Source organism: Eulemur rufifrons, chromosome 2 (assembly GCF_041146395.1).
Source record: "Eulemur rufifrons isolate Redbay chromosome 2, OSU_ERuf_1, whole genome shotgun sequence".
Taxonomy (NCBI): Eukaryota; Metazoa; Chordata; class Mammalia; order Primates; family Lemuridae; genus Eulemur; species Eulemur rufifrons.
The window spans coordinates 4,649,486-4,676,499 of NC_090984.1; the positions used below are offsets into that span (position 1 = coordinate 4,649,486).

The 27,014-nt window shown below is 40.3% G+C and overlaps 1 non-coding gene and 1 pseudogene across 1 annotated transcript; both read left to right on the plus strand.

The window, feature by feature from the left end:
* Positions 1–27,014, plus strand: part of LOC138399495 (cytochrome P450 4F2-like) — an 859,494-nt pseudogene that overhangs the window by 53,991 nt on the left and 778,489 nt on the right.
* Positions 894–999, plus strand: LOC138381086 (U6 spliceosomal RNA). The gene has a single exon (XR_011233029.1). It is a non-coding gene; the product is annotated as a U6 spliceosomal RNA (small nuclear RNA).

The window sequence follows — 27,014 nt, forward strand, 5'->3', positions numbered from 1 at the left end:
AGCCTGGGGGTTGGGGACCTCAGTCCTAACCTTCTCCTTGAATTTTAAAGAACCTAAGGGGTTCCAAAGTGCCAAGAAGATGATCCTCTTTTATAAGTCAGAAGGAGGGAAAAAAGAACATTCTAATCATTCAGTTGTTTCCCTTGATTCGGTTGCTGCATTGTTGCTATGGAAACTGATCCTGCCATCCGGTAATGATGACCTTTGGTACTAGGACACCTTTGCTGGTTCAGATCCCTCAGTCTTCATGGTCATCCATACTTAGACTTCCAAGTAACATTTTTTTTGGTTCACGTGCATATGCTCATGTGCTCAGCAATTGTTCCCAAAGCAGCAGGACTCTGCTCTGCAGCTGGGCCTGCTAGCTTTAGCCACACACATAGTGAGCAAGTGACCCTTCCCCCCACACTTCAAACCTTACGTAGAACCCACATTTCGGCTTAGACTTAGTCTAAACCTTCATGGTAAGTTATCCTTTGAAGCCCTTTTCTCAAGCAAATGTTAGTTGAGATTGTTCTAAACTGTCAGAGAGGTTCAAACAATGTTGCAGGAATAGATCAGAGTTCCCTTTCTTCTTTGTTACCAGCTCTGTACCCTGAGGTCTGTTTGTGTCCTGGGTAGCACCTTTTCTGAGGTAGCGAATGGTCCATATCGGATGATATGAGTAGTGGGCACCAACTTGCCCTTGGCCCTGAAGTGATCTCTTCCCCATAATAACAAAAATCTCCCAAGGTGCTTGGTTCTCTACCTCAAGGTTTTAAAACATTTTCAAATTCTGCTTCACAAAGAAGCCATTCAGCTGAAACCTCTGAGTCTAAACTAGGGTAGTTGGATGTAACAGGGCTAAGCCTCACCCAGGACTCATCGATACCCACATACAGAGGTGGGGCTTGGTGCTTTCTCTGGCAGCACGTATCCTAAACTTGAAACAATACGGAGCAGTTAGCATGGCTCCTGTGACAATATGATGTGCTCATTCTTGAGACGCTCCATATTTTGCACAGTCCCTGGAAGGTCATTTGACTGTTTGCTGACTAGCTCCACCAAAACTGTGTGAGTCCAGCCCAATGGGTGGCACTCAATATCGAAACTGTGATGTTCTTTACAAAGGTATCTATGTAAGGTAATCTATGAAATGAGAATGGAGCTTAGCAACACTTGGCATGTTGTGTGCACATATGTTGTTGGTATGTAGCTCAGAAATGAGAAAATGTCAACTTCCTTTGTGGAACTTAAAAAGGTAGGATTTTATCTTCCATGTCGGTTGGAGATGAACATGGAGGTTAAGCATCATTCTAACAAAGGTCTGCTGGTTCAGAGTCTGAGCAGCTAGGGAGGGAACAGTAGTAGTCCAAGCCAGGTCTTGACATCTGTTTGTTTTCTGCCCTTTGCATGACTGATTGTCTCAGTGATGGGGGACCATAATGTTATCTAATTTAAGGAGATAATGTATTTATAAATACAGTTTGTTAAAAATTGTGAAATAGCTGAGGTGGCCTGAATTATGAGCTACAAAGAATAGAACAACTAACAACAAAAATTAGATCTTAATAATATGTTCTGAAAAATGCAACATTTGAATATTAGAACCTTGAAAAAACACAGATTGGGTTTCATTTGGGCTTCTATAATAGCTTCAGCAATGAAGTTCAGGAACAAAGTATTCCATTGCATCACTATTTCTCTGAGCATTTAAAAAATGTTGTCTCAGTACATTTTTATAACAACCTAGTTAAGGCAGTAAAATCCTTACTTTTAGGAGAAAATATTGAGCCTAAAAGAAGCAACATGGCTGTGAAGAAATAGCTGTTTGTGGAGCTAGAATTTATTCCGATGTCAGGATATTTTCCATTATGTCTAGCTGGCTCCAGTTAATGTAGTGAGTTAATTCATGAGTACTTCACCTTACTTTTTTCTTCATTAATTAGAAGCTGTATTAGAAGTTTGTAGATAGACCTTACAAATTTGAAGTGTATATGATAACATTCTTACATTAGCTGTGATATTTTCTGAAGTGCTCTAAGAATTTACTATATTTAGTAAAAATTTTTCATATCTGTATTAAAATAGTAATTTTATTTATTGTTTATTCATAGGTTATGCCGGCAAATTTTAGAATATAAAGAAAAAATGAAGCATAATAATCCTCAAAATCGCAGTCCAGGAAAGACTTCTAATAGTGAGTTGCTGTTGGTGGTTCTACCATAATAAGAGTAGGAGTTGTGACTACAAAAGATCAGTTAAAAAATTAATATTTAAATTTCTTAATTTCTTCCTTAGAAGCCTCAAATTCAGAATTACTTAAGAAGTTGGTTGTAGGTAATTTATAATCCAAAACAATATTCTGAAAAAAAATTCACTTAATTACTTGCTTATGGTCTCTGAAATCTTATATGATATTTTTGTACGAATAAGAAAAGAGATGTTTGAGTTAGTATGTTGTAAATTTCCTCTATAGTCACATTATAATGAGTTGGACTTGCTATAAAAATGAATCTTCTATTTAGTATCATAATAAGTGTTTTGCATTTAGTAAAGGAATATTCATTACTGTTGACCCTTGAACAACATGGGGGTTAGAGGCACCAATCCCCCTTGCAGTTAAAAATCTGCATACAACTATTTTTTTTGGAGACAGTGTCTTGCTCTGTTGCCTGGGCTAGAGTGCGCTGCCTCCTCATAGCTCACTGCAGTCTCAAACTCCTAGGCTCAGGTGATCCCCCACCTCAGCCTCCTGAGTAGCTGAGACTACAGGCATGTGATACCATGCCTGGATAACTTTTAAATTTTTTGTAGAGATGGGGTCTTGCTCTGTTGATCAGGCTGGTCTCTTTTTGCCTGGTCTCAAGCAATCCTCCCAACTCAGCCTCCAAAAGTGCTAGGATTATAGGCATGAGCCACCATGCCCAGCCGGTGTATAACTTTTGGATCCCCTAAGACTTTGGTAAGCGTCTATTACTAAAAGCCTTACAGATAACATAAATGGTTGATTACCACATAATTTTGGTATGTATTATATGCTGTATTCTTACAATAATGTAAGAATATTGTCCTGTATTCTTACAATAAAGCTAGAGAACAGAAACTATTAAGAAAATCATAAGGAAGAAAAAGTATATTCATTACGTGGAAGTGGATCATCATAAAGGTCTTTATCTTCCCGGTCTTCACATTGAGTAGGCTCAGGAGGAGAAGGGAGGGAAAAGGTTGGTTTTGCTGTCTGTTGGCGGCCGAGGTGGAAGAAAATCTGCTTATAACGGGGCCCCTGCAGTGCACACCCCTGTTATTCAAGGGTCAATTGTATTACATAGTGATTTCTGTCAACTAAAAAGGCAATGTCTGTGAACTCAACAATACCTTTGTGGTACCACAAACAAATGGCAATAAGAAGTGCAAAACGTATCCCGTGTGCACCACCAGCAATAGTTGGTCATTTCTTAAAGATACCTACTGGGTAGAGAAGTCAGAAGGGCAATTCTTTGTTTTGAAGTACAAGGCATGTTACATATTCTTGTGCCAACATATTGTCACTGTTATCGACTTCATTGCCCATAAGTTGAAATTGAATGAAATACATTTACTTTGTTAGAACAGGATGTGTTCTTCTCTCTGCTCGATAATTGCCACAGTATCTATCAGCAATGTTAGAAGAAGATATTCTGTTACTACTGGCTAGAGTTTTGTCATAATATTCCAATAGAACAACTCTGGGCACAACAAATTATAATAAAAGTACAAAAATGCTTCACAGTAACAAAATGCTACTATGCCACCTCAGTCTGACACCAAATGCATTGTGTAATCTAAATTGTAATGTAGTCTCTACTTCTGAAAGAATTTCTGTAACTTAAGTTTTGCAAGTTGCAGGAGAAGGAAGATGGAATAGACTTAGTTTAGTTCTTTAATGTGCTCAGAGTGGAGCTGTTTCTATTTATTAAGAATTTCTGTGATTTTTCAAGAGAATTGTCAAAGAAATCATTTTTATGCATTTATTCCCTTGCCCACTTAACAAATAACTATCAAGTGTCTTTTAGGTGTGAAGCATTTTTCTAATGTTCCAGAAGACAAACATTCAAAAATACTGTCAGGAGCTGGTTATTATCATTGTCCTTTTTATTATTTACTACTTTATTCAGTGTTTCCCGTGTGTCTGATGCCCCCGGGAGCACATAGTGACCACTTGTTATGTATTTATTATGTTAACTGTAACATATGCCTGACACTTTAAGTCCATGGAGAGAAATTAAAGCTTTAAGAAAATAGGTAGGATGTGAAGTGAGCATGGCAGAGCGAATAAAAGTCTGCCAGATGAAGAGGCAGAAGGATGACGCTTGGCAGGAGGAACATCTTAGAGGATTGCGTGCTTGTCAGAAGGAACGGCAAGTGCAAAATCTGGTACTCACGAGTGAACTTTGCAGGGTTTAAAGCAGTTCGGTTTCCTACAGCAAAAGTGTGATATGAGAGTGGCTGGGAATGAGGTGACCGCCTCGCTGAGATGAGCTCATGAAAGGCTTTTTAATGTACAGAAATGAGCAGATCTTCCCCTGTAGGCCATGGGCAATTTATCAAAATGCTTTTTGCTGTAGACAGCAGATGACCTAACTAACAGTGGCTAAAACCATAGGGACAAGAGTTGCTTTGGTGGGTCAGTGTCATCAGGATCCCACTTGTCCCTCTTTCAGCTGTGCTGCTGGTGGCATTTTGCTCTTGTTTCCTTTCATGGTTGGCTAATGAGCAACAGCTCCAAGCATCATGTTCTCACAGGACAGTATCTGAAGGCCGAAAGGCCTGCTTTTCTTCACATGTTTCTGTTAAATAGGGAGAAAACTCAGAAGCTTGCAGGGGACTTCCTGTAACGCTTTATTGGCTGGGTTACACCATGTGCTCATTCCTAAGCCAATCGCTGGGAAAGCAGATGTAATGACAGTGATAAGCTTAGAATAATCATTTCTGGTTTGGGAGCTGGGTTGGGGTATTGGGCTGAGAAATATCCAGCTAAGATTGTGTTTCCCCAGCAAGAAAGAATAAGGTGGCTGTTGTAGGGAGCCAGCAAAGTGTGCTGCAGGGATTCACTGGTGAATTTTGAGCAAGGGAGCCACAAGATTAGATTTGGTCTAAAACAGAGATTGGTTATGGTCTAAAGTAGAGATTGGCAAGCTCTTTACGCTAAGGGCCACAGAGTGAATGTTTCAGGCCAGGTGGTGGTCTCTGTCACATCTACTCAGCCTTGCATTGTAGTGTGAAAGCAGTTGTAGACGGTATGTAAGCATATAGACACGCCTGTGCTCCAGTAAAACTTTATTTACGACTGGGCATGGTGGCTCATGCCTGTAATCCTAGCACTCTGGGAGGCCGAGGCGGGTGGATCGCTCGAGGTCAGGAGTTCAAGACCAGCCTGAGCAAGAGCGAGACCCCGTCTTTAATAAAAATAGAAAGAAATTATCTGGCCAACTAAAATATATATAAAAAAAATTAGCCGGGAATGGTGGCGCATGCCTGTAGTCCCAGCTACTTGGGAGGCTGAGGCAGGAGGATCGCTTAAGCCCAGGAGTTTGAGGTTGCTGTGAGCTAGGCTGACGCCATGGCACTCACTCTAGCCCGGGCAACAAAGCGAGACTCTGTCTCAAAAAACAAACAAACAAAAAAAAACTTTATTTACAAAACCATATGGCAGGCTGGATCTGATGAGTGGTCTGTAATCTGCTGAGCCCCCACATAGGGGATAGGTGGAAGGCAACCACATAAAGAGACTGGGAGACAAAGGAAGCTTTTGCAGTAGTCAAAGCCATCGTTTCCTTGTCACCAATTCTTGGAGTAGTCTCGATCTATTAATATTAGGAGGTTTCACTGATCCGTGGTAAAATACAGAAAGATAGAGAGCTCAGTTTATTCATTTTAAAATGTTGATCTTTTCCTTGGCATTATGCCTTTTCATTTGTTTTGCTTAATGTTTTTTAATTTAAGAAATAATTATAATAGTTGGCAGTTTATTCTTCCTGTGAAAGCCATCCATTAACAGCACGTTAAACTAAGAATTATGAATATAATTATTTTATATGTGAATACTTATGTGTATGTTTCCAGTGGTAGTAGAAACGTAAAGCAGAGGCAGAAAAGAGGTACAGTTAATACGACTATTGAGCGTGAAATGTTAGGGGGCAGAGAGAAATTTCAAATGATCCATAGATTTCCATGCTGTACACTGGCATTTAAACTGGACATGGGGAAGGAATAGGAAATTGTCAGGTAAGCAGAGGGGAGCAGCAGGTTAACAGGGAAGACTAAGTTTTTTCTATACATGTTGCATTTCCTGGGATATTCATGTAGGAGATTTTCAGCAGGTAAGTGGATAATAGACATTTCTAGCTGGAGATGGAACACTGAGGTTGGAGATGCAGACTTGGAATAATCTTATTCTAATTATCAGGCAAAGTCGTAGATCTGAATGAACTTATCCACGATGGGGAAAATGCAGAATGAGAAGTCCAGTGGGAAAACCCTGGACATATCAATATTTCCCAGAGGAGAAGCAGTTAGTGTAGAAGACTGAGAAGTGGTTAGGCAAAAGTAGGAGAGAAATCAGAGGAAATGATGTTGCAAAAATTTTAAAAAGTGAGAATTTCAAGGAGGCAGTATCTATTCTAAGAAGTAAGATTACATGACATCCTTTCCAAAAGAACCAATTTATAGTTGTAAAGCCTACTATTTATGTGACTGGTTGTTCTTGCATCCAAATGTGGAGGAATATAGCTGCCAAGACCCTAATCAGTTTCTGTAAGTGCAGCAGCTACCTATGCAGGATGAGGGAAAATGGTCTAGACTGGTGAGTACACCTCTCAGCACTTTTCCAGAATTGCCAAAACCTAAGGGTCACATGTGAGGAAAAGTGTTGTCTTTCTTATCTGCCTCTTGTGGAATTACTTGTTTTGTACTCAAGTCCTTGACAAGCTGTTCTGCATCCATTCCAAACCAAAAATCTGGCAGTGAGAAATGGAACGTGCTGTCAGATGTACCTGCCCTCCCTGTGGCACAGGATCGTAACACAGTCATGTTTGGGCAGTTTCAAGTTGTCACCAGAAACAGTTTAGAGGCCGGGCACGGTGGCTCCCGCCTGTAATCCTAGCACTCTGGGAGGCCCAGGCGGGTGGATCGTTTGAGCTCAGGAGTTCGAGACCAGCCTGAGCAAGAGCAAGACCCCGTCTCTACTAAAAAATAGAAAGAAATTAACCGGACAACTAAAAATACATAGAAAAAATTAGCCAGGCATGGCGGCACATGCCTGTAGTCCCAGCTACTCGGGAGGCTGAGGGAGGAGGATTGCTTGAGCCCAGGAGTTGGAGGTTGCTGTGAGCTAGGCTGACACCATGGCACTCACGGTAGCCCGGGCAACAGAGTGAGACTCTGTCTCAAAAACAACAACAACAATAACAACAAAAAACAAAAACAAAAACAAAAAAAACCCAACAGTTTAGAGACCATCAGTTTGGAAAAACTGACATCTTTTAAATATTTGTTGCAGAAAACTAACATATATATATATGTATATATCTCAAAAGGAAAATATAAGGTGATATGCTGAATATAGTAGTTCTCAGTATTTTGGGAACTTTGGTGACATCAGTAGAAAAGTAAGCTCCTGACTCTTTTTTGTTAGTGTAATTCTCTTTTCATTTACATTCTCCTGAGATCTCTGCTTTTACTGTTTTTTTTTTTTAATTTCTCCCAAAGGAAAATATTACTATAACACATTGGTAACATATGTATGCTTGACAAGTGTGTATTATTTCTTTTTGAGAGAATTGGCTGCCTGTCCTAAAGTATATCTGGCATTCTATTAGCTTCGCTTCGCTTCGCTTCGCTTCGCTTCTCTTCGCTTTTCTTCTCTTCTCTCCTCTTCTTTTCTAGATAGGGTCTTGCTCTGTCACCTAGGCAGAGTGCAGTGGTGTCATCACAGCTCACTGCAACCTCAAACTCCTGGGCTCAAGCCATCCTCCTGCCTCAGCCTCCCCAGAAAGTGGGATTGCAGGTTCATGCCACCACGAGCAGCTAATTTTTCTATTTCTTGTAGGGACAGGGTCTCACTTTTGATCAGGCTTCTGTTAGTTTTTCATGCTAATCTTCTTTATATCTTTAGCACAGTGACTGTTACTGATGATGGTTTGTCAGGAGTTTAAGAGTCTGTGGAATTGTCAAATACAAATTGTTTTATCTGACATAGTTTTCAGGGGAAGCACTTTTCCAGTATTATATATGTTTAGAAACTGGTAATCTGTGGCTTAACTAGAATATGTAGTTAATTGGATTACCATACTTTTAACCATCTCCATGTAAGATAACTCCCCTTCTCCCACAAACAAGTTAAAGGTCCTATTGGACCTTAAAGATTAAAGCCAGTATTTCTGCATAGCAGTGGATAGCTCCTCCTATAATGTGGATGCAATTTTTTTTGTTTTTTTTTTTTACTTTTCTACTGGTTCTGTCAAGAATTGTCTTTAATAGGTGAACTATGTTTTAGTTTTATTAAGAGATTAAGAAAAAGATTAAAAACAAATAAAAGGAATTCTGTGATTGGTAGTACAGCATATACAATATCCAATGGCTTTGTTTTTTTTACAGATATCCGTGTTACCTGAATGATGCACAGTTATTTTACTTATTTATTTATGTTATTTATTTTAAGAGGTGGGGTGCAGTGGCTATTCACAGGTGAAATCATATCACACTGCACTCTTGAACTGTCAGCCTCAAGCCATTCTTTTGCCTCAGCTTCCTGAGTGGCGGGGACTGCAGGCATGTGCCCCATGTCCAGCCTGATGCAAACTTACTATACAAGGAATTAAACCTTTCTAAGGCTGAGAAAATTGATCCTGATCTTTTCATGTTCTTTCATACTTTCATACCTTTCATACTGCAGAACATATTGTCCATCATGAAGATTCCCTATGTTTTACTCTAGTTATAATAGGATTGTTGCTTGTGTCACGCAGTTTTCTGACATCATTGTTTCATCTATCTCTTTTATGCCTGTATGCAAATGGGCATGGAAATACAGGCATTGCCAAGGATAATGTGAAGGAAATCCATTATGGAAACACATTCTTTGAAATATCTTCTGATTGTCGTCCCACATAAAATATCAAGTTAAATAACAAAAATTTCACATAGTACAATTGTGTCAGGGATTCTCAAGATGACCCCCATGTTTGGTGACTCACTAGAAAGACTCACAGGACTCAGAAAATATCCATACTCAGGGCTCTGGTTTATTACAGTGAAAGGAAGCAAAGCAAAATTGCCAAAGGGCAAAGGTGCATGTGGTGAAGTCTGGAGGAAACCAGGCACAAGCTTCCAGGGGTCCTCTCCTGTGGAGTTAGCAGGATGTGCTTAATTCCCCTGGCATGACATTTTGACAACAAATATGGAATGTTTTTTCCCAGTTCTAGAGTCTCATTAGGGACTCAGTACCCAAGTTTTTTTAATGGGTGCTAGTCACAGAGGCATCCTCTCCTTGACATGGATCAAAATTCCAGACTCCCATAAGGAAAGGCACTGTTCAGAATAAACCACATTGTGCAAACAGTTTAGGGACAGTGAGCCACTTTTGTCAGTTAGGGAATGGTAGGAGTCTTCCCAAACCTAGTTCCCACGTGCCAGCAAAGGCCAGCCTTGCAGGCAGGCCTTTGTAAGGACGGCAGTCTCATGCCTGCTGTATGAAACCATTTCTGCAAAGCAGTCATAGCCCTGACGTAATTTTTGGTGTTGTCTTAAAATTTTATTTTTATACCAAATAATATCATGATATAACATAACATGGTACCGCTTTTAGTTGCATCATCCATTTTAGGTTGCAATGCTGGTTACTTTTTTGATTTTTGGTGAATATTGAAAAGGTATTTGTATATTAGTTACTATGACAATATTAAATAATTATAATCCGTCCATGGATGGTCCAGTTTTGATTCATATTGTGTTAAATCCCTGTTTATAATTATAAAATAAGATAAAATATTCAATCTTTTATATCAATTATTTTCTTGCTTAAGGATGCAGTTAAAATTATTTGCTTTATGTATTTTTATATATTTTCATTTAGGAGATTATATCCATAATCTATTACTTCATCTTTAATTATCTCCAATTTTCAAGGTGACTGTGTCCTGCTATAACATAATAGCATGTTCAGTGAATATATGTTTTTAAATTAATATGTTTTTTTTTTCAGAGCAGTTTCAGGTTCGTAGCAAAACTGAGGGGAAGGTACAGGAATTTTCCAGAAGCGCCTGCCCCACACATGCACAGCCTCCCCCATTATCAACATCCCCCACCAGAGTGGTGCAGTTGTTACACTTGAGGAATCTTCACTGACGCATCATCGTCACCCAAAGTCCATAGTTTACATCAGGGTTCACTGTCTATGAGGTCGGACAAATGTATAATGACACATATCTGCCTTTGTAGTGTCACTTACAGAATTGTTTTGCTGCCTTAAAAATCCTCTGTACTCTGCCTTTTCATCCTTCCCTCCCTGCTCACTCACCCCTGGCCAACACTGATCTTTTTGCCATCGCCACAGTTTTGCTTTTTCCATCACGGTCATATAGTTGGAATAATACAGTGGATAGCTGTTGGAATATTTAAAAAATTAAAAAGCCCCAAGGTAATTGAATGCCATCATTTAAGATGTCCTTGGTCCTTATTTTTCACTTTTTGTTTTGTTCATCAGCATAGGATCTGATGACATGCTTACCGTGCTGAAAAAGCATGATTTCTGTAGACATGTGCCACATCACGGGGCAGGGTGAGAAAAATGATGTCATGCAGTAGTACATAGCACTTAACTGTACCATCCTGGTCTGTGAGGTGGGTCCCGATGGACTCCAGCAATGTAAGACGACAATCTTAAGAAGTTGCAGTTAAAAAAAAAAACAAAACAAAAAACTGGAATCATGAAGTCTTTTTTGCACACTTACTTTGCGGTTGGAAATAAGATCAGAGAGTGAATTCTGCAGATGAGCAAATCCTCACTGATCCTCTTCCTCTGAGGCTGAATTTGAAAGCAGTCTATGTTATTACAACACGGCTCTCCTACCGCTAGATTTTCTGTCATGAGGAATGCCGAGAGAGTCACACTGTTTTGCTTTACATGAAGTGAAAAAAGAATTTTTTCCTCCCACTAGGGAGGAGAAGATCTGTTGACACATTCATTTAGCTCAAGTGAGTTGATAGTTTGATTGATGTATCCTTTGTCGGCATTCCCTGGCAATTTGCCACAGCCTGCCCCGTGTTTCTGTCTTCTTGAGCTTCCCTCTGAATACAAGGCACAGTTCAGAGTGTATAAGCTGTTAGGGCAGTGACCTTTCCACTGGTTCCTTGTGAGGGAGATAAAATGGCAGGTGAGTTTGAGCCCCGTTTGCCCCGTCCATAGGGCGGAGACAATAGCTAGAACTAAGTAAACTCAGCAGCATCTTCCCCAGAAGAGGATTAGGGAGAGTAAGTACACCGATCTCTCTTTAGCTCTCCTCCACTGGCAGCTGGGCCATCTTTGCAAGGACCCTTGACCTTGCTCTGGTTGCTGGGTTTCGCCATGCAAGCATAGTACAGTGCCCACATACCTCGTTTCCTTGTGATGGGCGTCTTATGCTCAAGCTAACAGTTTCAGCTGAAGAGCTGGAGAAGCTGTGTTGGGTCACAACGAAATAAGTACAGTAGTCCCCCCTTATCTCGGTGGGATGTATCCCAAGACCCCAGTGAAGGCCTGAAACCGTGGATAGTACTGCATTCCGTATGGACAAAGTTTTTCCTATGCACACATATCTATGATAAAGTTTGTAAATCAGGCACAGTACGAGATTAACAACCAATAATAAACCAAATTAAGAACCAATAATAAAATAGAACAATTATAACAACATACTGTACTAAAAGTGACAGGAATGTTGTCTCTCAAAATATCTTGTTGTACTGTACTCACCCTACTTCTTGTGATGATGTGAGATGATACAGAATCTACCTGACGAGATGAATGAGGTGAACGATGCAGGCACGGTGATGTAATGTTAGCTGCTATTGACCTTCTGACTGTATGACAGAAGGAGGAGATCATTTCCTTTGGATGACGCTGGATCACCAAGCCATGGTGACGTTGAGGGCCAGATGTGAGGACTAAGGGGTGGATAGCCATACAGCAGAGGTACACTGGACAAAGGGATGATTCCCATCCTCGGTGACATGGAGCAGGATGGCTGACAATTTTATCACGCTACTCAGAACAGCATACAATTTAAAACTTATGAATTGTTTATTTCTGGAGTTTTCTACTTAATATTTTTGGACTGTGGTTGACCGTAGGTAACTGAAACCACAGAAAGCAAAACCAAGGATGTGATATTTGGTCTTGACCCTATTTCCTGGAATTTGACTTCTAATATCCTTAGACTCTCCAGAGTGATGTCTTTTTGTGCGGTAATGATGCACTGATGGCCAGCAGCCCCTAGGTGGCTTCAGGATGGGGGCTGGTCACCAGAAAGACCAAGGCAGGATTGGAGAGTTGGGACTTCTACCCTATCCCCCAACCTCCCGGGAGGAGAGAGGGACTGAAGGTTTGAACCCCAAAGGCCAGTGATTTAATGGGTCATGGCTGGTAATGAAGCTTTCATAAAAACCCAAAAGGACAGGGTTCAGAGAGATCCAGAGAGCTGAATATGTGGAGCTTCCCAGAGTGTGGCACCCCTGGGAGGGCATGGAAGCTCTGCACTCCTTCCCCCATACCTTGCCCTGGGCATCTCTGCACCTGTATCCTTTGTAATACCCTTTATAATAAACTGGTCGACAGTAGTGTTTCCCTGAGTTCGTTGAGCCACTCTAGCAAATTCATTGAACCCAAAGAGGAGGCTGTGGGAACCCCATCTTGGAGCCAGTTGGTCAGAAGTTCTGGTGTGGGGAAGGGACAGCCTTGTGGACTGAGCCTCAACCTGTGGGATCTGATGTTATCGGCAAGGGGATGGTGTTGGAGTTGAATCAGAGGACACCCAGCTGGTGTCCACTGCAGAATTGATTGCTGGCTTCTTGGTGGGAAAAAATCCCCACACGTTTGTTCACAGAAGTCTTCCGTGTTGATGATTGTTTTGTGATGTGAGAGCAGAGGAAACATACATCGAGTGTGTTTTTCCAACACATCCATCACATGAGGGGTCTACTATAGACTCTGTTCTAACTGCTCCTAGACCATTAGTCCAGAATTCATGCTCTTTACGGTTGACGCTGTCCTCATGTGACACTGAACCTGCTAATGATAGCATTTTCTGTCAGTGTGGCAGGGTTTGGTCAGGACCATGATTATTGTACACAGCAGGTCACATGTGGGAATTGAATTTTGATAGATCCCATTTATCTTGTGTTTGCTAAATACAAAGGAGGGAAAGCACGAGTTAGTGCACTAGTTGCCTGCCAGTGTATAACTGATTATAACTAATATTAATTCCGGTACAGTCTCCACGTATGGTTCCCAAATAATATGTTGTAAGAAAGCACCAGAGTCTTATTTTAACAAAGCGTAAAGCGCTGACAAAAGCTTCCATGATTTTTTTTAAATGAAGGCAGAGTCCAGCTATGTTGTCCAGGTTGGTCTCAAACTCCTGGCTCCTCAAATGATCCTGAGTAGCTGGGATTAAGGCATCTGCCACCATGCCTCCCTATGCTTTTAATATTCTGTATTTTTCTATTGTTGATTTAAAATGTATTTTATTTTTCTCTTTAATAGTGGATGAGATTACTGAAGACCCTGGAATCAGGTAGGATTTTACAGATTTTTAAAATTGTATGTTAACTAAGGCAATACAGAGGAAAAAAAGTTAATATTTGTTGAGTATTCTTCTCTGAGCTAGACACCGTGTTACATGCTTAGCATTTATCATCTCATGTAGTCATCCCAACAGCTTTGCAATGTATCTGCACTATAATGATCTAGTTTTTCCTGAGCAGGCCACTGTAGTTCAGAGAGGTTGACTGAATGGCCCTTGTTCCTATAGTTAAGAAGTAGCTGATCCATGAGCTGACGTCAGTCTGTCTGGCTCCCAAATCCCTTCTCTGGCCTCTCAGCATAGCTTGACAGAGACCTGTGCAGCACTGGGAGCAAGGTACTGGGTCCCAATCAGATCACTTCAGAAGATCACGTTTAGTTCTATGTTAACTCTCATTTAGAGTTTTCCTCAGAAGCCCCGACATGTTTGACAATTGCAGTGGTAATGAGCACCTGGTTTTTACCATCAAAGGATTTAGGGCTGATCTCGCTCAGCTGTGGCCACAGGACCAGGTGTGTTCCAAACTCCCGTCTCCTCAAATGGTCCTGGGTAGCTCGGTCTAGTCATGTGCGACCACGCCCCCTTATGCTTTTTTTTTCTATATATAAGTGGGACCGGGGAAGTCCTAGAGAGGAATTATTTACTGTAAGTGAAGGACATCTGTGTACAGCCATGTTATGTTAATTACCTTTAGCATCAGTTGAGATGCCGTTTCTAATTGATTTCTCTAGTTGCTGACGTCCCAGTTTGGTTTTCTCTTTAGGCAAGTTCCTTTGCCTAATTCCATGAAGGTTTTTCTTTTCTAGAGTCTTTTCTCTTGTATGACTTTTCTGTAATCTTTTCTTGATTTTTTAAAATGGTCTTTGTTTTTCTTGGTGTTCCTTTTGTTTTATTATTTTTTCTATTTCTGCCAGCTAAGTATCCCCAATTTTTCTATAGACAGAATCAAAAGCACAAAGAATTTCAGGATTTTAAGGAATCTTAGAGACTAATCAAAATATCCTCCTGTACCTCAACCTCTGTTGAACATCCTGGTGAAGTGGTTGTTCAGATGGAGAACCTGAAACCCAAAGAGATTAAAGTGACTTATTTGAATATAGCAAGTGGCAGAAATGAGACTGAACTCAGGTTCCTTAAATCAAAGCCCAGTACTCTTCTTGTGTCATCCTGTCAGTGAGTGTTTAATAATAGAAAGCGAAAGTGGTCTAGTGAACCGGATGGAGTAGGAGTAGAATGGAAGGAGCTGGTGACGCCAGTGGAAGTGGATGCTTACGGAATTAGCAGAGGAAGGCCAAGCTTAAACAGAGACAGCACCGGGTTGGATAGGAGTAAGGGTTTTAGGAAAGAGATCATATTGGGGTTTATGGCGAGTCTGATAAAGGTAAATCATAGGAATGAAGGACACGGTCTGTTGGCAGTTATCTGGAAAGGCAAACGGAGATGGGAGGTCCAAGGGAGTCCTGAACAGGTTGCTGCTTTTTTGTTTCTTTACTTGGAAGGACTGTCAAACTTGAAGGTTTCTGTCGAAAGATGTTAAAAGAATTTGAGCCACTGGTAAGAGTCTCTACAGCAGATAGGAACATGGTATCATCTGCGTGCACCCCAACTTATGGAGAGGTGGAGTTGAGCCCCTGGAGCACTAGGGGGCTGGAGGTTGCTGAACTACATAGATCTGTGGCCCAGGACAGGTGTCCCCTCACCTCTGCCTCTTTTCCCAGTTCACTGATGTCCTTCCCATGCACCTGGGGGCTAGGGCAGGGGTAGGCCTGGCTGGTGAATCAGTCACGGAGCTTCAGGTGGGTAGTTGGTAACATGCCTGTGCTGGGGGCAGGTGACTGAGACTCCATTTAGCCTGTTTTCCAGAAGCGGGGAAATAGAGAGCTCCTACTCTGTATCATTTGAGCCCACCCTTTCAGGAACCCGTGCTTTTGTAGGCTGAGTATTTAAAGGTTGGAGACTGCCATGGAGCCCTGCAGAAGAGGGATCTGGAAACGAGAGACCATAGGGAGGACGATGATTACATAGCACTTAGGGAAATAGAGATACAGCTGCCGGACTCTGTTTTCCCAGCAGTCTCTGAGTATCTGAGTGCCTAGGAAGGTTTTTAAGGGCTCCCTAATTTATGTGGCCCTGAACAAGGCAGGACTTAAATAGAAAAATTATTAGATTTTATAATTTTTAATGTTTTACTCTTTCTGGAAAGAGTATTCCCGATAACAACATATACATTTGTTCTTTGGCTTTTGTACATTTAGCTTTGAAACATTCCAAATGGTTTACAAGACTCTCTGTCCTGTTTTGGGGAAAGGGAACAGTGGGGCTTTCTTTAGTGGTGTCCACGCTGAAGAACGAAGACTGCCATTTCGAGTGACACCGATTAGTCTTTGAATCAGAGATAGATGATGGAGAAGGGACATTGTATTTTTCTACCTTGTTTTAGGTTATCAGGTTTGTTTCAGTTCAGGTAACAAAAGTTATATCTGACCTTTATTGGATTTTCAGTTAGCCTGTATATTCAGTATATTTTGTGAAGACAAATTGTTCTCAGACTCTGCCAGTATAGTGGCTGTCACTATTGGTTGTGGAACTAAAGGTGTCTCCATTGACTATTTCGTAGGTCAGGAGAGATGGCGGTAGAAATAGATAACTAAAATATTTTTTAAAACCAAAGCCATATTTAATTATATCAAGAAACATCACTCAATATACAGACAGCTGACATATCCCCAGAATTTTTTTTGTTTTTGTTTTTGTTTTTGTTTTTTGGAGAGAACACCCAGATAAAAACTGGCAGGTTTTTTTTTTTTTAAAGAAATGAACTCATGGCCGGGCGCGGTGGCTCACGCCTGTAATCCTAGCACTCTGGGAGGCCGAGGCGGGTGGATCGCTCAAGGTCAGGAGTTCGAGACCAGCCTGAGCAAGAGCGAGACCCTGTCTCTACTAAAAATAGAAAAAAAAAATTATATGGACAACTAAAAATATATATATAGAAAAATTAGCCGGGCATAGTGGCGCATGCCTGTAGTCCCAGCTACTCGGGAGGCTGAGACAGGAGGATCCCTTGAGCTCAGGAGTTTGAGGTTGCTGTGAGCTAGGCTGACGCCACGGCACTCACTCTAGCCTGGGCAACAAAGTGAGACTCTGTCTCAAAAAAAAAAAAAAAAAGAAATGAACTCACTCAGTTTTGTTGTATGCTTTTGCCCTAAAGCCTTTCCAGCATTCTGGATTATAAGGATGATTTACAGAGTACACCAGAGGTAGAAGACTTCAACTCTGCTACCAAGGTGAAGTTGTCTCTTGTGAAATTAATTTTCTCACTGTCAATCTAGTTTTGTACAGTACTTATTGTTAAAGTTTAGCAGTGCTCTACCTATGATCACCTTATGTCTGTAATGGAAAGTTGGTCAGAGGAAACCATTTGATAGAAATATGACTAGTGGAATGTTTTAAAAAGTTTTTACGTTGGTGAATAACAAAGGGCTGATAAATACTTTGAGGGGGTTGGGACTGAAAAAAGAATGGACTGAAAAATGCATAGTGACAGGAAAATTATATTAAGAAAGGCTTTTCCATAATTGAGGAAATATGAAATTTGGTCAAGGTTTATTTGGATAGGTATACTTCCTGTGGCTTTTAAATCTTATTAACATGAATTTTATAATAATACTTTTGCCTAAATAAATCTCTAATGCATCCAATTACTTATTATATTATCATGGAATCTGCCTGGTGCTTTTCAGCTCCCCAGTTGTGCGGCACATAACATATAGTTTCCCCTTTTTTTCCTTGTACACTGATTATAACCTTCCTGTAGGTTTTGCAAGAGAAATTATTCTCTATTTCTGTCTTTGGTTCTGTAATTAGACTAAAATAACATTAGAAATTGTGGAAATTTAGCTGGGTGTGGTAGCACATTCCTGTTGTCCCAGCTGCTCAGGAAGCTGAGGTGGGAGGATCACTTAAGCCCAGGAGTTTTACACCAGCCTGAGCAGCATAGCAAGACCCCATCTCTAATTTTTAAAAAATTGTAGAAATAGAGAAATTTAAATTCTCTTTCTAAACATCTGTATTGCAAAGGGATTCCACTGTGGTTTCTAAGTCATTCTTTTAAGAGTATATTTAACACTTCATCTAACTGAAGAATTCATGTTTTGCCCCAAATAACGAACAGTTCTAGAAGCAGAGACTGTTAATAGCCATATGGCAAAACTTTAATTTCAGGGTTTTTTTGCACTGTAGTTTTAAATAATATCCACTCAAAGTGCTTGTATCACATTCTTAAATCGCAAATTTCAGAGGTTTTTGTATTTAGTTATTTACATAATCATACTGAAGCCTATGAATTAGTATGAGCTTCTGGAAGTTAGGAAATATATTTGGGTGTATTCTGGAGTGCCTAGAATAAAGTTTTACATGTCAGAATCATTTCAATATTTTTGAATAGGAATAAATGAACACCAAATGGAATTCTATATAATGGAATGTTATAAATAAATAATATGTATACTAGATCTAAGAATTAAATCTGTTGCATTTCTAAAATTAGGGCTTACATTTATATCCCCTTTTATTGTTTAGGGACTTATGCAGAGAAAATATGTCATAATTTAGAAGAAAACAGTTTGGAAATATGTCATAACTAGAAAATAGGATTACTGAATAATTTCTAGTATCCTCCAACTGAAGGCCTAGAAAAGGATTTTAAATTAAAATTTCTCAAACTTTCTTTAGCCCCAAGCCATGTTCTCTTAAATATATTTTATTCAAGCCATAAGTTTTCCTCTTTAAAATTCTGATTACCAATTCTTTCTCCAAGTGGAAAATTGATGGAACATATATCTTTTTCCATTTGGTCTCTCTCTGTTGTAATTATGTTACAGCTTTCAGGCAGTGTAGATGAGCATGTTTAACTAATTGAATACCTTATTTTTTTAAATTATTTTATTGGATTTTCCCATTTCTTTGTTTTTTTTTATTTCAGCATGTTATGGGGATACATATGTTTAGGTTACATATATTGCCCTTCCCCACCCCCCCAACTCAGAGCTTCAAGTGTGTCCATTCCCCAGACGGTGTGCATTGCACTCATTATGTTTGTATATACCCATCCCTTCCTACCCCTTCCCATCTGCCTGATGCCCAATAAATGTTATTCCTGTATGTACACTTAGGTATTGATCAGTTAAAACCAATTTGATGGTGAGTACATGTGGTGCTTATTTTTCCATTCTTGGGATACTTCACTTAGTAGAATGGGTTCCAGCTCTATCCAGGATAATACAAGAGGTGCTATATCACCATTGTTTCTTATAGCTGAGTAGTACTCCATGGTATGCATATACCACATTTTATTAATCCACTCATGTATTGATGGGCACTTGGGTTGTTTCCACATCTTTGTAGTTGTGAATTGCACTACTATAAACATTCAAGTGCAGGTGTCTTTTTTATAGAGTGTCTTTTGTTCTTTTGGGTAGATGCCCAGTAATGGGATTGCTGGATCAAATGGGAAATCTAGTTGTATCTCTTTGAGGTATCTCCATATTGCTTTCCAAAGAGGTTGCACTAGTTTGCAGTCCCACCAGCAGTGTATGAGTGTTCCTATCTGTCTGCATCCACGCTAACATTTATTGTTTTGGGACTTTTTGATAAAGGCCATTCTCACAGGAGATGAGTGCTATCTCATTATGGTTTTGATTTGCATTTCCCTGATGATTAGAGATGACGAGCATTTTTTCATGTTTTCTGGCCATTGTTTCGTCTTCTTGTGAAAAGTTTCTGTTCATGTCCTTTGCCCACTTTTTGATAGGGTTGTTTGATTTTTTTCTTGCTGATTTTCCTGAGTTCTAAATAGATTCTAGTTATCAGCCCTTTATTGGCTGTGCAGCATGTGAAAAATTTTTCCCAGTCTGTAAGTTGTCTGTTTGCTCTCATGACAGTTTCTTTGGCTGTGCAGAAGCTTTTTAATTTAATCAGATCCCACTTATTTTTGTTGTTGCTGTGATTGTCTTTGGGGTCTTCTTCATAAATTCTTTGCCTAGGCCAATGTCAATCAGAGTTTTTCTGACATTTTCTTTTAGAATTCTAATAGTTTCACACCTTAGGTTTAAGTCTGTTACCCACTGTGAGTTGATTTTTGTGAGAGGTGAAAGGTGTGGATCCTGTTTCAGTCTTCTACATGTGGCTATCTAGTTTTCCCAGCACCATTTATTGAGTAAGAATTCTTTTCCCCAGTGTATATTTTTGTCTTCTTTGTCAAAGATTAGATGGCTATATGAGGGTGGTTTTATATCTGGATTCTCAGTTCTATTCCACTGGTCGATGTCCCAGTTCTTGTGCCAGTACCAAGCTGTTTTAATTACTGTGGCCTTGTAGTATAGTTTGAAGTGTGGTAAATTGATGCCTCCCAGTTTGTTTTTATTGCCTAGGATTGCTTTTGCTATACGGGGTTTTCTCTGGTTCCATATGAAGCATAAAATTTATTTTTTCTATATCTGTGAAAAATGATGTTGGTATTTTAATAAGGATTGCATTGACTCTGTAGATCACTTTGGGTAGTATAGACTTTTTAGCAATGTTGATTCTGCCGATCCACAAGCATGGTATGGTTTTCCACCTGTTTACATCCTCTGCTATTTCCTTCCTCAGTGTATCATAGTTCTCCCTGTAGAGACCTTTTGCCTCCTTAGTTAAATATATTCCTAGTTACTTTATTTTCTTTGTTGCTATTTTGAAGGGTACTGAGTCTTTGATTTGGTTCTCAGTTTGACTGTTATTGGCGTATATGAATGCCTCTGATTTGTGTGTATTGATTTTGTATCCTGAGACTTTACTGAATTCATTTATCAATTCCAGGAGTCTCTTCATTGAATCCATGGGGTTTTCTAGATATACTATCATATCATCAGCAAAGAGTGAGAGCTTGATCTCTTTTGCCCCCATTTGAATGTCCTTGATTCCGCTCTCTTGTCTAATTGCTCTAGCAAGGACTTCTAGCAATATGTTGAATAGAAGTGGAGATAGTGGGCAACCTTGTCTGGTTCCAGTTCTAAGTGGGAATGCTTTCAATTTTTCCCCATTCTGTATGATGTTGGCTGTGGCTTTGTCATATATGGCTTGTGTCATTTTTAGGGAAGCCCCATCTATGCCTATTTTGTTAACCATTCTTATCATAAAAGGGTGTTGAATTTTATCAAACTTTTTTCTGTGTCTATTGAGAGGATCATACGGTCTTTGTTTTTGCTTCTATTTATGTGATGAATTACATTTATAGATTTGTGTATGTTGAACCATCTCTGCATCTCTGGGATGAAGCCCACATGGTCGTGATGGATTATTTTCTTGTTAAGCACCTGGATTCGGTTTGGTAGGATTTTTTTGAGAATTCTTGCATCTATATTCAGAAGAGATATTAGCTGTAGTTTTCTTTCTTTGTGGCATCCTTTCTTGGTTTTGGTATCAGGGTTATGTTGTCTTCATAAAATGTGTTGGGGAGGATTCCATACTTCTCAATGTTGTAGAATAATTTCTGCAGGGTAGCACCAGTTCTTCTTTGTAGGTGTGGTAAAATTTGGGTGTGAACCCCTCTGGTCCAGGACTTTTCTTTTTAGGAAGGTTTTTTATTGCTGTTTCAATTTCAGTTCTTGATATTGGTCTGTTCAGGAATTCTGTTTCTTCCTGGTTGAGCCTGTGGAGCCTGCGTGTTTCTAAAAATTTGTCCATTTCCTCCACATTTTCCAGTTTGTGTGCATAAAGGTTTTTGTAGAATTCATAGATGATATCTTGTATCTTTGTGGCATCAGTTGTAATTTCTCCTTTCATGTTCCTGATGGAGGTTATTAGAGATTTTTATTTTCTGCTTTTCATTAGTCTAGCCAAAGGTGTGTCAATTTTATTTTTTCAAAGAACCAACTTTTTGTTTTATTAGTCTTCTGTATATTTTCTTATTGTCAATTTCATTTAGTTCTGATTTCATCTTATTAATTTCACTTCTTCTGCTGGGTTTAGGGTTGGTCTGTGCTTCTTTTTCCAGCTCTTTGAGTGTATTCATTAGGTTGTCTATTTGTGATCTTTCTGTCTTTTGGATATAGGCATTTATAGAAATAAACTTTCCTCTCAGTACTGCTTTAGCTGTGTCCCACAGATTTTGATAACTTGTGTCTCCTTTGTCATTTAGTTCAAAGAATCTTTTTATTTCCATCTTGCTTTCCTCATTTATGGAATAGTCATTCAGCAGAAGGTTGTTTAGTTTCCATGACTTTGTATAGAAATGAGAGTTTCTGTTAGGGTGGTTTCTACTTTCATTCCACTGTGATCTGAGAAGGTACATAGTATAATTTCTATTTTCTTACATTTTTTAAGACATGCTTTGTGTCCTACGATATAGTCAATCTTAGAGAATGCCCCATGAGCTGACGAGAAGAACATATATTCAGTGGTTTTTGGGTAGAATGTCCTGCAAATGTCAGTCAGGCCCATTTGTTCCAGAGTTATGTTTAAGTCCATTATTTCTTTGTTTATTTTCTGTTTGAAGGATCTGTCCTGTGCTGTCACCAGTGTGTTCAAGTCTCCGGCTCTTATGGTGTTGCTGTTTATCAATTTGTTTAGATCAAGTAGACTTTGCTTTATGAATCTGGGTGCACCTAAGTTGGGTGTATACATATTTAGAATTATTATGTCTTCTTGTTGAACTGTACCCTTCACCATTATATAGTGACCCTCTTTGTCTTTCATTTACTTTCATTGATTTAAAGACTAAGTTATCTGAAGTCAAGACCAGGATGTCAGCCTTCTTTGGGCTTCCATTTGCTTGAAATATTGTTTTCCACTGCTTTACCTTGAGTCTAAATGCATCCTTGCAGTTTAGATGTGTTTCCTGAAGATGGCAGATACTTGTCTTGTATTTTTTTATCCATTGGGCCAGCCTATGTCTTTTGAGTGGGGAGTTCAAGCCATTCACATTCATTGAGAGAACTGATAGGTGGGGCAAATTTCTGTTCATCCTGTTGGGTAGAACTTTGTTGGTTTATTTTCTCTCTTGAGCCATTGTGGTATCTGGCCTTTGATCTTTAGCTTTGGAGTGGTTTTACATTCACGAGTGTTTATTGTGCTGATCCGTGTGTAACTCTGTTTTGAGTACTTCTTGCAGGGCTGGTCTTGTCTTGGTGAATTCCCTCAGACTTTGCTTATCTGAGAATGTCTTTATTTCTCCTTTGTATACAAAACTTAGTTTTGCAGGGTACAAGATTCTAGGCTGGGCATTATTCTGTTTCAGAAGAGTGAGAATGGAGTCCCAGTCTCTTCTTGCTTGTAAGGTTTCAGTTGAGAAGTCTGACTTTGTTTGAATGGGCTTTCCTTTGTATGTTACTTGTTTCTTTTTCCTCACAGCTTGTAGAAGGGCCTCTTTAGTGGATATTTTGGTCAGTCTGATGACCTCATGTCATGGTGTCTTCCTGTTTGCAGTGAATATCCCAGGGGTCCTTTGAGCTTCTTGTACCTGTATATCTAGAGTTTTAGCAAGGCTTGGGAAAGTTTCCTCTAACTTCAAATAGGTTATCCAACCCTTGTGTATTTTCTTCTTTGCCCTAAGGGATGCCCATAACTCTCATGTTAGGCCTCTTCACATAATCCCACATTTCTTGTATGCTTTGCTATTTTCTCTTATTTCTCTGCCTTCTGTGACTGACTTATTTAATTGGAAGGTGTTATCTTCAATCCCTGAGATTCTTTCTTATGTTTGATCTACCCTGTTCTTGAGGCTTTCCACTGTGTTTTGTAGTTCCTTGAATAAATTCTTCATTTCAGGAGTTCGGTTTGATTTTTCTTTAATATTTCAATTTCTTTAGTCAATTTTTCTTCCAAGTCCTGGAATTTTTGTGTGTGTGTGTGGTTCCTTTGTATTGGTTATCCATTTTTTCTTGCATATCATTGAGTTTTTTTACAATCCATGTTTGAAATTCTTTTGTCATTTTAGTGTCTGAATTTGGCTAAAGTCCATTGCTAGAGAGCTGGTGTTCCTCTTTGTGGGTGCACTTCCCGCTTGATTCTTCATACTTCCAGAGTTCTTTCACTGAGTCCTTCCCATATGGATCAGTTGTTGCTTCCATCTTTCACTTTTCATTTGGAAAGTAACACGCCCTGTGTAGGCTCTGTTGCAGTAGATGCTGTAGGAGCAAGGAATATCGCAGCTGCTGCCTACCAGCCTGGGTGTGTATACTTCTATGGTTACTTGACCTACTGCTAGGGGAAGCCACTAATATGTTGTTCAGGGTTCTTCTACCACAGTTGGGAGGCTGCTCCTGATGGGAGGGGTTACTTGGGGAGCCTGTTTTGGCCTCTTGCCAGGATTTTTGTTCCCTGACCATGGACCCCACTGTTGGCAGCTGACCAGAGGCGGAAATCCAGCCCCAGAGTTATGATGCTACTGGATGACATAAACCGGGTTGAGGAGCAGAGTCACTGGGCTGTCAACTATTGATCTGCGCAAAGGCCCGCAGATTCACGCTAGTCACAGACGGAAAGTGGCTGTTCTTGTCTCACCCCACCTCCAAGGGTGGAGCCTGCCACTTTCGGTGCAAAAGATGCTGGCTAGGGGGAGGGGGTGGCGCCCCAGTCCGCCCAGCACCCAGAGCCTGTAAGTCCCGCAGGTGTTAGCCTCCCACGACTAGGGAGGTATTCAGAATTCACCCATCAAAATGGGGCTGGCTAGTGGACCACAGATCGTGTAAGGGCGGAGCTTGTCGCCAGAGTCCCGGGGCTGGGGGAAGGGATCTGCCCAACACCATATCACTCCACAGTGGCTGGGTTGTGGACCCTGAAAATGGCGACTGCCCACCTGCAGAGCGCTAGCACTGGGGGTGACTGTTCAGGAGTTGGCAGGTGTCAGATCCGGGAGCTTAGTCACCAGGATGCCCCGTTGTCTCTTTTACGTCACCCTCCCACAATCTCACGCCTGTCCAGCAGGAGCTCTCGCCCTTTCTGACCCACCCTGAGCGGGCCTATTTGCCAGCAGCGGTTTCCAGGTTAGAGTCCCCTGCTTAGTGCTCAGCTCCATTGATCTGGACCCACTGAGGCAAGTGACCTCTCTTCTAATGGCCTCCAGGGGTGGCCCAGACCAGCCCCTCCCCCGCCCAGTGCAGTCCCGGCACAGAGCTCGGGGAGGTCGAGATGCTTCGCGCTAATGTCTCCTGTCCGCAGAGCCCCACGTCTCCCGCAGTGATTTTGCACCGACTTCAGACGGGTCCTTGACCGGGTGGGTGTGGAGGCCAGCGGGGAAGCGAGACGCTCTCCTGCAGGATGAACCCGCCCGCTCGCTGGCGAGGCTTATTATGGGGGGTACAAAAGTTCAGGTTACATACATTGCCCATGTACCGCCTATCCCCCCAAGTCGCTCCTCTTGTTTTCATTTTCCAGATTTCAGAGTTCTGTATAGGTTTGCATTATTTAATTCTACCAGTTTAGTGTATCTTACAAATACTTATCTTCTGAACACCATATGCTTTTCCTGAGTAAGGTCATCTATCTTTATTCCAAAAGTATTTATTGAGATCTGTCTTCTGTGTCCCCTGGGTGCTTCAAGTTTGTTATGTCCCAAACTGAAGACATTGTCCCTGACCCTTCCCTGACTCTTCCCTATCTGTGACCTACTCCGTCGTCTGGTTTCCCCATCCCGGTAAATAACACCTAGTAAATATCACTGAAACATTGAATTAGGACAAGTCCTGCACTCCAGCCCTCCCTGAAATCACCACCCAGTCACTCCCCAAGCTCATACTTTCTACCTGCTAACTAACAATTGTTCATACCTTATTCCCATCATTTACTTTCTGACCTATGACTTTGAAATGTTCTTTTCTGGTTTCGCCCCCCCTATGTTCCTCTGTCTTTACATTGCTACCAAGGTGACCTTTCTAAAGTATATTTGTGATGCTCTGAATCATCTCTTTATTGAGTGGATCCCACTACATGAGGGGAAAGTTCACGTTCTATCATCACACATGTCTTTTGTGGTCTGGTCTGATTCTCCCGTTTTGTCTCTCGATCTGATTCCTTATAACTGCGTTGCAGTTTTACCAGAGTGCTTGGGTAGCCCTCATTTGCCATGTGGTCTTATGCCTCATCCTTTTGCTCACACTGCCCCGTCTGGAAACCCTTCACACTCTCACTCTGCACCTTGTCTGCCTTTCAAAATACAGCCCTATCTTTGCAGCATTTCCTGAGCTTCCCAGGCAGAACCAGCTCTTCTCTCCTTTGTGCCCTTACTGTACTTTACTTTAATTGTAGAACTCATGAATTATACTTTTCCTATTTGTTTTCATATGTTTCTACCTCCACTTGAATATGGGACTGAATCTGTCTTCTATTTCTATTTTCAGATTCTCCCCGGATAGCGTGTATGATTTGATAAACACAGTATGTGTTTGTTGTCTTGCTGACTGAGTGGGTGCATGAGTGCGTAAATACCTTTTCTGAAGTTGTTTTTTTTTTTTTCTTTTTAATAGGAGGAAGAAAGAATGGTAGAACGTGGTATTGGTATTTTTGAAAGGGATCCACCACAGCAAACAAGTAATGACAATTTTATTTTTGTGTACAAAAATACTACAGGTGGTAAGTTAGAGACTATCTCTGAAAACTGTTCAATGCTCAAATGCCATTATGAAAAAACCAATTAATGAGTAGACCCAGATAAAATATCTATTTCTTTTAAATAGTTTTCTTTTGCTGTCTTTATACTACTAACGTCTTCCTGGAACTGCTTCAACCTTCTGAAATTCTTTTTGGCTATGACTTTTATTTTCTTGAAATATTCATGAATGGAGATAGACTTGGACATGTCTTTGAAATTCACAGTAATAAATTTTCTCATTAATGTATCTGAATAACCTTTTATATATGTAATGTCCACATCAGGATCAGGAGAAAAGGAAGATAAAGAACCAAGTTTGTGTTTGGAGGTACTGTCTGTTGTTATTTTTTTAAAATATAGTCATTAGTGTTGTTAAAACATAAAGGGGGATGCTTTGACTTTATCACTTGTGCATAATAAGGAATTATTTTCTTATATTTTCAGCTCATAATTAATAAATATGTGCTAAGAATGTTACTGCTGCGTGGTACAATTCTGCTGATTTGCAGGATTCATTTAAGAAGCCAGTGTAGTATAGTACAAAATAATAAGGCTCAGGTCACAAGGAATCAGTTTGGCTTCTGAAATTA